This window comes from Gavialis gangeticus, unplaced genomic scaffold (assembly GCF_001723915.1).
Source record: "Gavialis gangeticus isolate Ggan-Ray unplaced genomic scaffold, GavGan_comp1, whole genome shotgun sequence".
NCBI lineage: Eukaryota > Metazoa > Chordata > Crocodylia > Gavialidae > Gavialis > Gavialis gangeticus.
In genome coordinates, this window is record NW_017729022.1 from 180,360,682 (window position 1) to 180,372,794 (window position 12,113).

Below are 12,113 nucleotides of genomic sequence, written 5' to 3' on the forward strand. Positions count from 1 at the left end.
GAACCACTGATGTAATTTCCCCCCCCGAAGCAGGACCATCCTCATCCCTGCCGGGTCTTAACCCCTCTGCAGCCTGTCCCAGCTCCTCACTCCCCTCCTTGTGAGGTTGAGGAAGTTTTGCCTCGTGCCTAACCTCCACTTCCCTCGTCCTGCCATCCCAACAAGTCCCTACCGCGGGTGCGTGTGGCAGGGAAGGAGGGAGGCGGGTGAAGGCGGGCGAGTCCCGGGCTCCCCGCGCCGCGCAGAACGAGGTGGTGCCGCCCGCCCCCTCCCAGCCTTACGCAAGCGCCCGGAGGGCGGCAGGGCGGGCGGGCTGCACCTGGCGGGGGCGCTGCCCCACGCGGACATAACTGGCATAGCTGTGGGCGGTGACGGGAGGGCGGACGCCCGCCTGCAGCTGCCCCACTGCCTGCCCGCGTCCCCCGGGACAAAGGCGCTGGCCGGGCCCCGCCCCGGCGCGGGGGCAGGCGGAGCGGGGCGGGGCCTTGACGTGCGCGGAGGGGCCGGGGCGCTCCCCGCGTCACTCGGGTGCATGGCCGGCGCTGGGCGCACGGGCCGCTCCGCCGCCCCCGCCTCCACCTTCACCTCCACCTCCACCTCCACCTCCATTGTATCGTGTATAATGCTGCGTGAGCGCCGCCGCCGGACGGACGCCCGGGCTCCAGCCTGCCCAGCCCCGGCCATGGAGCGGGTGTAGAGCCGGAGCTGGCGCCCGGCGGGGTCCCTCATGCTGTAGCGGCTCCGGTGCAGCTGCATGTGGTGAGCGCAACTCCGTGCCCGGCCAGGGCGGGGGGCCTGTCTGTCTGGGTCTATGTGTCTGTCTCTGGTGCGTGTGTGGGTCTGCGTGGTGTATGAATGTTGTGTGTGTGGGTCTATCTGGGTCTGCGTCTGTGTGGTGTGTGTGGGTCTGTATCATCGTGGTGTGTGTCTGTGTTGGGGGTGCACTACACACCCTGCTGCCCCCAGGAGTTGCCCCCCGCGCCCCCCCCCCGCAGCCTGCCTGGCAGTATGGGCAAAGTTGGGGGTGTGGAGGAAGTCGAAGAGGCGCTGCCTTGCCGTGCTGCAGGCTGCAAGTGTGTCCACTGGCGGGGGAGGCCATGGCTTGAGGGGGAGCAGCCAGCTGCTGCTGTTTTGGCTTGGGTGGGAATGGGGGGGGTCGGACAGCAGAGCTGGACTCCTCTTGCAGGCAGTAGTCGGCAGCGAGGAGGTTTAGTTGCTGCAGGGCTGAAGGAGAGCAAGTGTTTTGAGGCTCTGTCAGGGGGCTCTCGGCTTCTCAGAGGGGCTGGAGTCTCCTTGGTGCCCCTGGGCTGGGGAGCACAGGAGCTCCCAGCAAGCTGGGAGGAGGGGAGGCATCTTGTCTAGAAATAGGCAAAGTGGCAGGCTGGAGGTGCCCAGGAGATGCTGCCATGCCAGCCCATGGGCATGCAGAGGGTGGTACACCGTGGCATTGGGATGAAGAGCATGGGGGTGCCAGGGGACCCAAGAGGAGCTCCTCCCCATAGGGGCTCCAGTTACAGAGCAGCTGATGGCACAGGCGCTGCGTTTTTGCACCAGTCCTGCCTGTGCCCTGAGGGGTGATGGGCTGCCCTTGCAAAGCTGCCACCCCAAAACTGCGAGCCATTGTATGCCTCAGAAAGGTCCAAGATTGTCTAAGTCAAGGGCCTCCATGTGCCTCTCATCTAGGGCTGGATTTAGCAAAGTCCTTTTCCATGGTCACTCCAGGCCACTTGGCTTTGGACTCCCCAGAATCCTTCTGAGGCTCACAAGGTGGAAGAAAAGGGCTCCATTCTTCCTTTCCACCAGTTTGACTTTCCTGGATCTCCAATTAAGTAAATAGAGTTACCTTTGATTTGCATGGGTTAAAGTGACAGAAGAGTCAGGTTCATAGTTTCCTTTTCCGCATGCACAGATTTACCTGCATAAGCCCTCTGTACTCACGTGAAGTTGTACATCTTGGAACTGAATGCTCTGAGCTCTTGGGGGAAGGTGTAAAAATGACTGGAGTGTTGTGATGCTTATTTAGCTTTCCATTCCACAGCTAGCAAGTCTTTCACATGGTAAAGTACCTGCTTAATTAACTTGCTTTTTAATATACATATATGGCTTTAGAAATTAAGCATTTGATTAGATAGGCCAATTTCAAGTAGCTTTTCCTGTTCCAAGTCAAAAGAGAAAATTTGCCTAATAGTAAAGCATGATGGGTACCTTGTGAACCTGAATTAAGTTTATGAGCTAGTATTAACACCGTCACTCTGTTTATTAGAGATGGAAGGAGGATTAACAGCTTGTGGTGCCAGACAGGTACATTAGAGCATGTATCCTAGGGAACATTTCCATTGTCCAGGCAAGTATTGCAGCATATAACGTAACAGCTGCTGAGTTTCCTCCTTCAGAGGGCGATCTGACTTGCATTTAAGTCAGTAGCAGAACCCCCAATTGTTCTCAGTAGAAACTGCATTGGACGCTTAGGAAATGAAGTTATTCTTTGAGCTTATTAATAATATTCCTACAGTTTCCTTGTCAAGCTGCTTTCTTATTTGCTCTGAAGCTGATTAAAAAACAAACAGAAGAAACTTGCTAGCCTGAAGGTACTTAGGTTTGTCTTATTTAAAGCAGTCCTACACAGCATTAAGTAGACACATATGCTGATTTATTATGAAGTGTAATTGTGTTCCTTACACACCTGTTATTTTTAGCCTGATTTATGGAGAAGATGAAACGGTGAGACTGTTTGACAGGGTTTTTTTTGTGGAAAATGATATAAATAATCCAGAAGACTCAGGTATTGAAACTGACTGCCTGAAAAGACATCAAGCAATTGAAAATAAGGTATCAAAAGCAATCAGCATTCAAATTCAAACTTTGTTGTAGGTTGGTGTTTTCTTTTAGTGAAGTTTCAGCACCATCAAATCCAGCAGATCTTATGTAATATCTATTTAAATTACTTTGCCAGCAATTAATCGGCTGCTTTTCTTTTCTGTGAAACGTTTATTTGAAAAACGGCTTAGAGCTTTGATATTTTTCACATTTATGCTCAACACTTTGGCACAGTTCAGAATGAGTTGTTAACGCAAGGTAGGCAATCGTAGGGGTGACCATGTTTTGCCTTTTGTTTGAGGGTAGCTTGTGAGGAAAGAAATGCACCACTTTTTAAAGAAACCCTTGGAAATCCACTACTTTATTATGAGGTATGTTTAGTGCAGTTATGTTTTCTTGTAACTTGTAGTCCTGGTACAAGAGGAGACAGCTCCAGCTGAAACAGTTTCTTCAGCAAAAAAAAAAAAAAAAATGTGTGCCAGAAATGGCAGACTCTGATTACTGAGTCCAAAGATCATGAATGCACTGAAGAAAAGAGAGAGCAAGGTCCAGTTTAAATTGCCTAATGGCAATAGGTGCAGATCCCAGTGTAGCTGATCCTCCCACTAATTAGTAGTTTATAGAAAATGGCATCTACAAATCCAAGAATGAGGGGTGGCTTCTGGTTTTTGTTTTTTGCTTGTTTTGTATAGAAGTCACTTATATTTTATGCCAGTAAGTTGTTTTAAAAGCACACACAGTGAATAGCAACTAGATTTAGCTGCTGCTGAATACAAGTGCCTGCTTCCCTTAGATGGAGTGAAACCTCTCGTGTTCTAGGTTTTACTTTTTAGTAAATTAAGTCAGCTTTAATATTTGCCATGGCTGAGGTTTCCACTTATTTTTTCCCCTTATTTGTTCATCATTAGTAATGTGAGAACTAAAAGATAATGGTAGCTATGTACCGGAAGTGGGGAGAGGGGAAAAATATGTTAATTATGTCAAAGTTGCAGTTAGCTGCTCAAGTTGAGAGAAGCCAAATTCTAAGTGAACATGCAGCCTATAGGTTGCAAGTGTTTTGGGGCAGGGCTAGCCCTTTTGTTCTCTGTGCAGCACCTTGCAAAACGGGGCCCTGATCCATGCAAAGGCTTGGTAACAATGCAAACAAGAAATAATGTTCTTGTAAGCACATTACCTGACTAGAGTCTGATCTGTCTTGCACCATTGTAAGTTTACTGTAACTCGCTGAAGTCTGTGGACCAAATCCTCTGCGTTATGCCACTTTGGCCAAAGCTGGGAGCTCTAAAGCTGATTTGATTTGGGGCAGGGAGATTCCACCAGCACAGGGGATTCCCTGTGTGGTATGGAGTTGGCCTGGGGACATTCCCAGGGGAAAACTGGAATGGTGTTTGGGGGCTTCAGGCCACTGCATAAAGTCAGCATTGGTTGTAAAACTGTTTGAAAGCTCCAATGGAGGCCAAGCTGGCCCTGGATGAGGGGTCCACAGACGCCCCCAATGAAAAGGCAACTTTTGCTTTCTCCACCTCAGAGTGGATTGTTGCTCAGCAGCTCAGAGAAGTCAGTGCAGAAACTCCTTGTCTTTGGAGTTACTCCAGATTTACCCTGGTGTAATGGAATCATGCCTGCAGTCTTGAGTTACATGATCAAAGAAAGGGCCAAATTCTGCCTTCTGCTGCAGGCACACAGACATTATGTGCGTTCACAACTGAGGGCATAATTTTGGTTCTGTAATGCCTACAATCCTTGTCTGCAACCTAGCTGAATTTTTGGAGAATAGAGGTGGATAGGGGCTGGGAGAAGTTTCTCATTTTGGAGGGTGGTTTTTATATGGCTTTGAGTGACAGATGTCACAATCTGAGTCATCAGTAGGAGTTGGATCCTACTTACCTTCTTCCTGTATCAGTAAAATGAGCTAGATTTGATCCTATAGCCTCTGCCTTCAAAGTGGGCATCAGCACAGGAAACGTGTTAAGATTTATTTAGGATATGAAAAAGGTATTTTAATGTTAATTTAAAAGTCAATACCATTAATAAGCAGTACAGTGTAACACTGGTTTTTCTTCAAAGAACATGTGGATGTGATCATTTAGACCTTCCCTCCATTTGGTATGCATTCAGTGCTGCAGTATTTAAGTAAAGGATTTCATTTGCTCAGATTTAATACCTGCCAGGATTATCTGTAACAAACAAAACATTTTTCTTTTGATCCAGGATTTTCAATCCACTGCAAACAGTTGTGCCCTAGGATCCAAACAAGCTTTCTGCAGAATGGTGGTTCCTACTTACCACACTATTTGCTTTCTATGTACTAGCTTTTTCTTATTAGCTTTTCACATTGGTCTTCTAAAACTCCTTCCCTTGCCAGGGAGGCAATAAGTCTGTTGAGTAAACTGCGCTATAGAAAGAAACGCCCATGGTTGGAGGTAAACTATGCGGATATGTGTTGGGGTGGGGGTTGGAAGAACTGCGAGGGCATATTTGAAACAGACTGTGCAACTGCTACAGCAGGTCTGACTAGTTTTAAATACCTAGAGGCGGCTTTGTCTTAACTTCAGGTAGCTGCAAAATGAAGTTCTTAAATTAATTCATAAAGTACAGCAACATTTTTCTGTCTTCATAAACTCCATATTTTTCATGTATTTATAGGGAATTGCTACCATCCCTCAGCATGCGCATGCACTCATTTTCCCCCCCTCTATATTAGGTTTTGCATTTTTACAAATAAACATTTTTATATGACTAGTGTAAGTCAACTTAATGTATCATGAATGTATCATTGGCTTGTCTGTGGATTCCAATTGAGTGTTTTGAGTGGTAGCAACATTTTCTTCCTTATTGCCCTGAAAGGGGTGGAGGAGTGGGGAGAGAGAGAGAGGGAGAGACAATAACATTTAAGCATTTATTATAGTGTGATTTGCTGCAAATCAGCCCTTATCCCCTTGCCCCTTCTCAGGAGCAGTGACCTAAGTTATGTCATGCAATACTACAGTCAGAAGGACTTTGAGCTGAGCCTTTTAATACCTCACTATCCCATGGGTACAATAACTTGGCTTCTGTCTCTTCCTGTGACTACATGCATAGCCTCTGTTAAACTCCTCCTCCATCTGCTTGGGAAGCTGGTGCTTCTAAGATAACTATCCCCTTAAATACACACCCCTCCTCTAATCAGAGTGTTTATTGCATAAAGTACTGTGAATGAATAGGAGGGATAATATTATATTCCCTTTTACCTTTTCTTTTCTTTTTTTAAAAGCCATGTGTTGTTTGGTTTGTTCCCCTCAGTTATGAGCACAAAAAGACATACATGATGCACATGCTGCCTTGGGTTAGATTTTTTTTCCCCCCTAGTCACTGTAACTGCAGGAAAACTAATATAGAACTTGGCTGTGGTGTATGATTTGTCTGGTTTAAAGGAGAAATGCAGTTTAGAATGCTTCCTTCTGTTCTGATTAGTTTTGGGGAGGGGGTCATGAAATGTAGATTGACTTTTCCACCAACACAAATGTACTTACTGTGTCTTGGTTTAAATTAAATTTTTTATGTTAATTGACTGTGCCACACAGTCTTTTAAATATGGAATTGAGATAATATATACACACAGATGGATAACTGAGCGGTGGGATTAGAAAGCATGTCTGAAAAATAGGACAGTTGGTTAAAACTGCATATCTAACATGACAGATTTGAGGATATTAGCACTTCAGGTATTGGACATTACAAATTATGCAGTTTTAGTGGTTAATATTCTTAATTATACTATTTTTATAAGTCTGCTTGGTGGTTTTGATTGTGGTATCAGATACCATGAAAATTAAATCTCTCTGCCTCTTGCTTGTAGTTATGGGTTCACTGTAGTTCAGTGCCAGCCAAGGTTCCCTTTATCAGCTTTCAGAAGTCTCCTTCAGGAAACAGGAAAACATGCACTGCATTTCAACACTTAGATAACGTTAGAACGCTGGATTGAAAGACGCAACAGCTGTCCGTTTACCAAACATCACATAACTGTCTTAGCAAACTTTCATGGTACATCTTCACTATTTTCCTGTTCTTGCGTGTGCTGGGGACAGGTTAAAACTATCTTCCCCTTGGAATAATTGATAAAGCCTACATTTCTCCCTGTGTAGTATGAGAATTCCTAATAAAGAAGCCGTGCATTTTTGCACTGATCAAGAGTCCTCCATTAGTGGTACCTGTTCTTGCCAGTTACTTCTGAGTTGATAATGTGTGTACTGGAGCACCCTGGCAGAGCAGATAAGGCATCTTGGAGAGCTTGACTTGCACCCAGGGTTACCGTCAACTGACCTAGCTGTGTTTAGGTACCTGTTCATTCAGGCTGGGGAGTCAAGTTGGACAGATGTGATGCTGTCGCTCCCCTACAGGCTACGAAAGCTGTAAAACCAGCAATTCTGAGGACTGCCTTGTGGCATGCCTGTTTAAGGTTCTTGGTACTGTGTTCATTACCTTCACACTGAAAAAAGCTAAAAACTACTCATAAGTATACAAGGATAATTGTTTTATAAAGAATGCCATGGAAACACTTCCTGTGAGTTTGCTCAGGTTTTTTTCCCCTTAACTTTCAGTGGGAAGAAACTGGTTAATAAACACAACCTACAAGACTAGCTAGAATGATTTGCCATGGCTGAGATGTAGTTTGCATTTTTCATTGTGCTTTTCTTTAGGAAAAAAGTCTAGTCGCTGCTTTTCAGTTAGACTGTGGTAATTTTATTCAGTCCTCTGTTTTCAGAGCAGTAGTGTGCTTTTTTGGCAGCCTGTACAGCTCTGTTCTCTGTAGCGTGTTGTTTTGGGGTTGGGTTTTTTTCCCAGTGTGTTTATTAAGGGTCTATAACGTGAGGGGAAAAACAAGGTCTCTTTGGGGAAAAGGCATTACAAAAGGGTTGAGAATGAGAACTCCATCCAAGCAATTATAAAATACCTGAGAGAAACTGTTTTCTGTTATACACAAGGGGGTCTGGGGTTGGGAATGCCTACTCTGCCTTTGATGCACACGTAGCTCCCATTAACCTTTATGCAAACTGCCTGCATCCAGGAAAGAAGAGACTCTGAAAACTTCAGAGCCTTAAATATGCTAAGTATATCAACCAGACCATGATATGTATGTGCCACTAAAGACGTCTTGTTTAACCAGCTGAATATGACACAACACGGCAACAACCTTTTGTTTAGCACAATAAGAAAATTGCAGAAGAAGAGAGAAGTTGGTAGGTGTGTAATATTTCACCTTCACTTTTAGGTGGTGGCATCTTGCCATTGCAGGTTCTCTTGACTGTGAAGGCTTTATGTTTATTTGTTAGTGCATGTCACTTGCACTGCTGTCTCTACTAGCACTTTCAGATGGCTTTGTATTCAGATTACAATTGAACTGCCCCTTCCCAGCAGGCTCTGAAGCCAGTGGAACAGAGGGAAGTCAGCTCTTCACTGTATCGGGCCCCAAAGCAGTACACAGCCATCTTAATTGTTGCTGCTTTACTGCTTGAAGAGATTATGCCCTGACTTCTCATGGTAGAAATGTGTGAGCAGACTCCTGCACTGGGCATCATTGATTTCAGTGGGCAATCTGTGCAGTGGTTCTACTAGCAGGATTTGGGCCTAAATCAAGGATTGACTCCCACTTATTCTCTGACTTGCTGAAATAATGGTCTATGGCAGTGGTTTTCAACTTTTCATTTGCAGACCTCTGGAAATGTTGATCAGAGGTGCGGACCCCTTGATTTGTAAGTGTGGGTATTCACGTGCTCTTGATTGATCATAGTCCTCTTTCACATTCCCCTTAGCCGTAGTCTGTGGGCTCCCAGGGGTCTGCAGACTACAGATTGAAAACCACTGATGTAGAGGCTTCTTGACTAACTTCAGCCCCAGAGGCCCTCTCATGACTAGGCCCTGTAGCATATCTTCAGGTAACAGCAAGCATCATTTGTTGGTTTGTTCAAATAGATCGATTTTACTTCATAACATCCATGCAAGTGAACTGGGGGTTGTGTGGTTGCTGCAGTTCTGATTCTCTACTTCATCAGATGTGTAAGGTTCCAGACCATAGACCCTGAGGTACTGGATATTGGCAGCAGGTTACTGGATATTGGCAGCAGAATTGCTGTACCATATGTCTGAACCATGTGTACACAGCATAATATAATTTGACTCGTGCTTGGCAGGTCTGACAACTTCCTTAATGCTGCCACGTGGAGACCTAAGTTTTGGAATAACCTTGGTGTCTCCCTCTTTGGGTTGGCTGAAATGGGAATCTTTGTAAAACTGACCCTTATTCAGCCAGGGGACAGAAAACCCTCTTGCTTACTCTGGCTGAAATGGGAATCTTTGTAAAACTGACCCTTATTCAGCCAGGGGACAGAAAACCCTCTTGCTTACTCTAAGGTGCTCCCTGCTGACTTGGCAGATTCTGGAAGCAAAGGCCTCTGTCTGCATAGCTTGCGAGAGCAGTGGTTCTCAGCCAGGGCGCTATAGCACCCTGGAGTGCTCCGCTTGCCTGTTAAGGGTGCTGCAGGGTGCTTTGCAGTTTTAGCAATGTTAGGTGCCCAAATACCTACACATGATTCACAAGATAAACCCAGAATAAGAATAAAATAAGAATCTATAGTGTCCAAAACATTTTGCCCTGTTACGGGCTTTCTGAATTCTTTGCAACTGAAGACTTCCTCTGTTTTTTGCCTGTAGTCAAAAAATGAGTGACAGCTAAGAGCTGGCATTTTCCAAGGATGCCTGGAGTCTGACAAGGTTGAGAACCATTGGCACAGAGCAGTGATTTTTCTCAACATTTTTTGGACTCTAGGAACACCTCCTTAGCTTTAAGCCACACATTTTGTCTTGTAAATCCTGTTTGCATGCCTAACAGTGCAGACATGTGGCACTCCAGTGCACCCGTGAAAGGATCTCCAGGTACCCCAGAGTGCCACAGCATGGTGGTTGACAATCATTGGCATAGAGTGGCGCAGCTGTTCTATGGAAGAGAGTAGTGAGGAGTCTAGACAAAGGTGACATGGGATTAAAGCTTTGTCTGTGTCCTGGCCCTCCGTCTCCTTGCCTTTCCCCCTGTATTAGTGCACTGGTAGCAAGGGTGTAGCCTGGCTCTATAGCACAGGCTTGTCTGATCTCACTCAGAATAGGTCTAAAGGATGTCAGTGATCAAGGTGGATCCATAAACACTAGTGTTTTAGTGAGTGGGGTTGAGGCTGTGCCAGGAATGACAGGGTGCTTCTTTCTGCATGGTGACACCCGTCCCCACCTCTCCCACACACTGGGTAAACGAGACCAAAAAGGGACAGACTGGAGTCCTGTGACCCTGGTCACACCTGACTGATGCCTTTGGTCACTGTTGCAAGGAGGCAAAAAGGAAGTTCTGTGCCCAAAGTTGAAATTGGGAATAGTGAGTTTGGCTAGCTAGGCCTCTGACATAAACCAAATGCACGCTGCCCCCCAAAGTTCATTCTTGCCCGGGAAGGAACAGGTTTGAATGCTTCCCGATAAGCAAATGCTGTCTTGTTTCAGTAACTGTTTTGTGCAAATTCATCCTGTATTCTAAGAACACATCGTTTGTCCTTTGTATCAAGGAAGAGAAGGTCCTTTTTCTAATTCACTCACCTGTCCTATCCTGTCTGTGCTATTGGATTTTGATTTCTTCTTAAGAGGGCATTTGAAAAATACCCAGACTGCCATCCGTGTGGCACCTATGCAGTTGCCAAGACCTTCCAGTTTTTTAGGGTAGTTTTTAATGGTTTAATAAACTACCTCTGGTTAAGTCCAATTTAAGCTTGTATTAGTGTGAGAGAACTTCACAGAATTTTTAATATAAACACTTTTAATAACAGTGCTATGATCTACAAAACTTGTTCCTCCTTTGAAATGATTATTTAACAAGGTAGCAATTTATTCTAACTGATATTTATTGGAGCCCATTCCTGCTTTATCTGACAGTTCTGTTTGCTGGGTGCCATTTGTCAAAAACATTGAGGTTCTCTTCTTCCAAGAGAAAAGGTTATACTTAGTAAACTGACAGCATTAGAAACTGTTTCTAATTCAATAGAAGCGTATGCTTCCTGAAAGAGTTAGCAGACTGCAAGTAAAGAGACTGAGTTAGAATGTGGCTTTTTCTTCTTTTTTTTAACCCAGTAAAAACTTGTTGGAGTTTTAAATTGAGAGGAGGGTGGGTTTTGTATTTTCGTTTTGTTTTGTTTCTGCTTGCTTCAGTATTTCAAGAAGTATGCTGCCTGCTTGGGTTTCAGTAGTCTGCAAGTTTAAGAAACTATCGAGAAAGTGGAGTGGGCGGCACGCATGCAGCTCTCAGTCGAAATGCAGTTTCTGATCATTAACAAACAGCAAGAGCTTGCTTTGCCCTCTGGGCCTCAAATAGTACAGTATGCAACAAGGGAGTGCAGGCAAGGCACGAGGATGGAAACAGTAGTATCAGATTACAGTTTCAAAATATCGCTGGAACACATTAGCTGGCTTTACACTATTGACTTGCTTCATAATTGCATTGCTTATTTGTTAGGGAAAGGCTTCACCTTACTTTCCAATTAACATGGATGTTTCTGTAGGGACCTCAGAATACCGGGATGTGTTTTTGGGCACCAAGTAAAGCCACCTAGGTAGCTCTGAGTGTTCTTCAGCTGAGACTCTAAACTTCCTCTGGTGTCCCATCTGCAATTGCTGTAGCCTTCACTATGCTGCTCCTACACTAAAATCTACTTAGGACAGCTACTGAAAATTTCCCCTTGTGGTTTTTGGGTTGGCTTCAGTTTATTTTGAACTTAACTGTTGTTGTTTTATTTACTGGGTACCTGGGCTCCATCAGTTAAGCCTGAATGCTCAAAGTTGGGTGCCTCAAGCTGAGGGCATAAATCTGTATTACTAAGTCTGAATTAACACAGCGGGGTTTTCAGTGGCTAAATGCCTACCACTGCCATTCATGTCTATGGCAGGAGCATGGGTGCTTTGCCCCTCTGAATGTTCTGGTCCTGGTTGGCCTCCGTGGGGTGAATTTTATTGGCTTTTCCAGTTTTAGAGTTAGACCTGATTTTAATCCTTCCCCAAAAGCAAATGGGGAGCGTAGGTTCATATAAAATATGTGCCGGAAATGCCTGCCATTCACTAGCCTTGCTGGCATTGAGGGCTTTGGAGAGCAGGCTGGCGAAGCCGAAATGATTCCCTGTGCTCTCAGACGGGAGAGCTGAACAGGAGGTTGAGGTTTTATAGCATTCAAAAGAGAGTTTTGTAAAAGCTGCTTTAAAAATTACTCCATTTGAAACCCCCCCCCCCCCCAA

At 45.2% G+C, this 12,113-nt stretch overlaps 1 protein-coding gene and 1 long non-coding RNA gene across 2 annotated transcripts in view; both read left to right on the top strand.

Moving 5' to 3' along the window:
- The first annotated feature begins 613 nt into the window (after positions 1–613).
- SERTAD2 (SERTA domain containing 2) overlaps positions 614–12,113 on the top strand; it is a 25,315-nt gene continuing 13,815 nt past the window's right edge. The window contains exon 1 of the mRNA XM_019516586.1: positions 614–759. The gene's annotated coding sequence lies outside the window, so the exon portion shown is untranslated. The remainder of the gene's footprint in view (positions 760–12,113) is intronic.
- The window catches only part of LOC109296943, an 18,580-nt gene continuing 13,815 nt past the window's right edge, over positions 7,349–12,113 (top strand). Inside the window, exons 1-2 of the long non-coding RNA XR_002097112.1 lie at positions 7,349–7,364; positions 11,101–11,103. This is a non-coding gene — a long non-coding RNA (uncharacterized LOC109296943). The remainder of the gene's footprint in view (positions 7,365–11,100; positions 11,104–12,113) is intronic.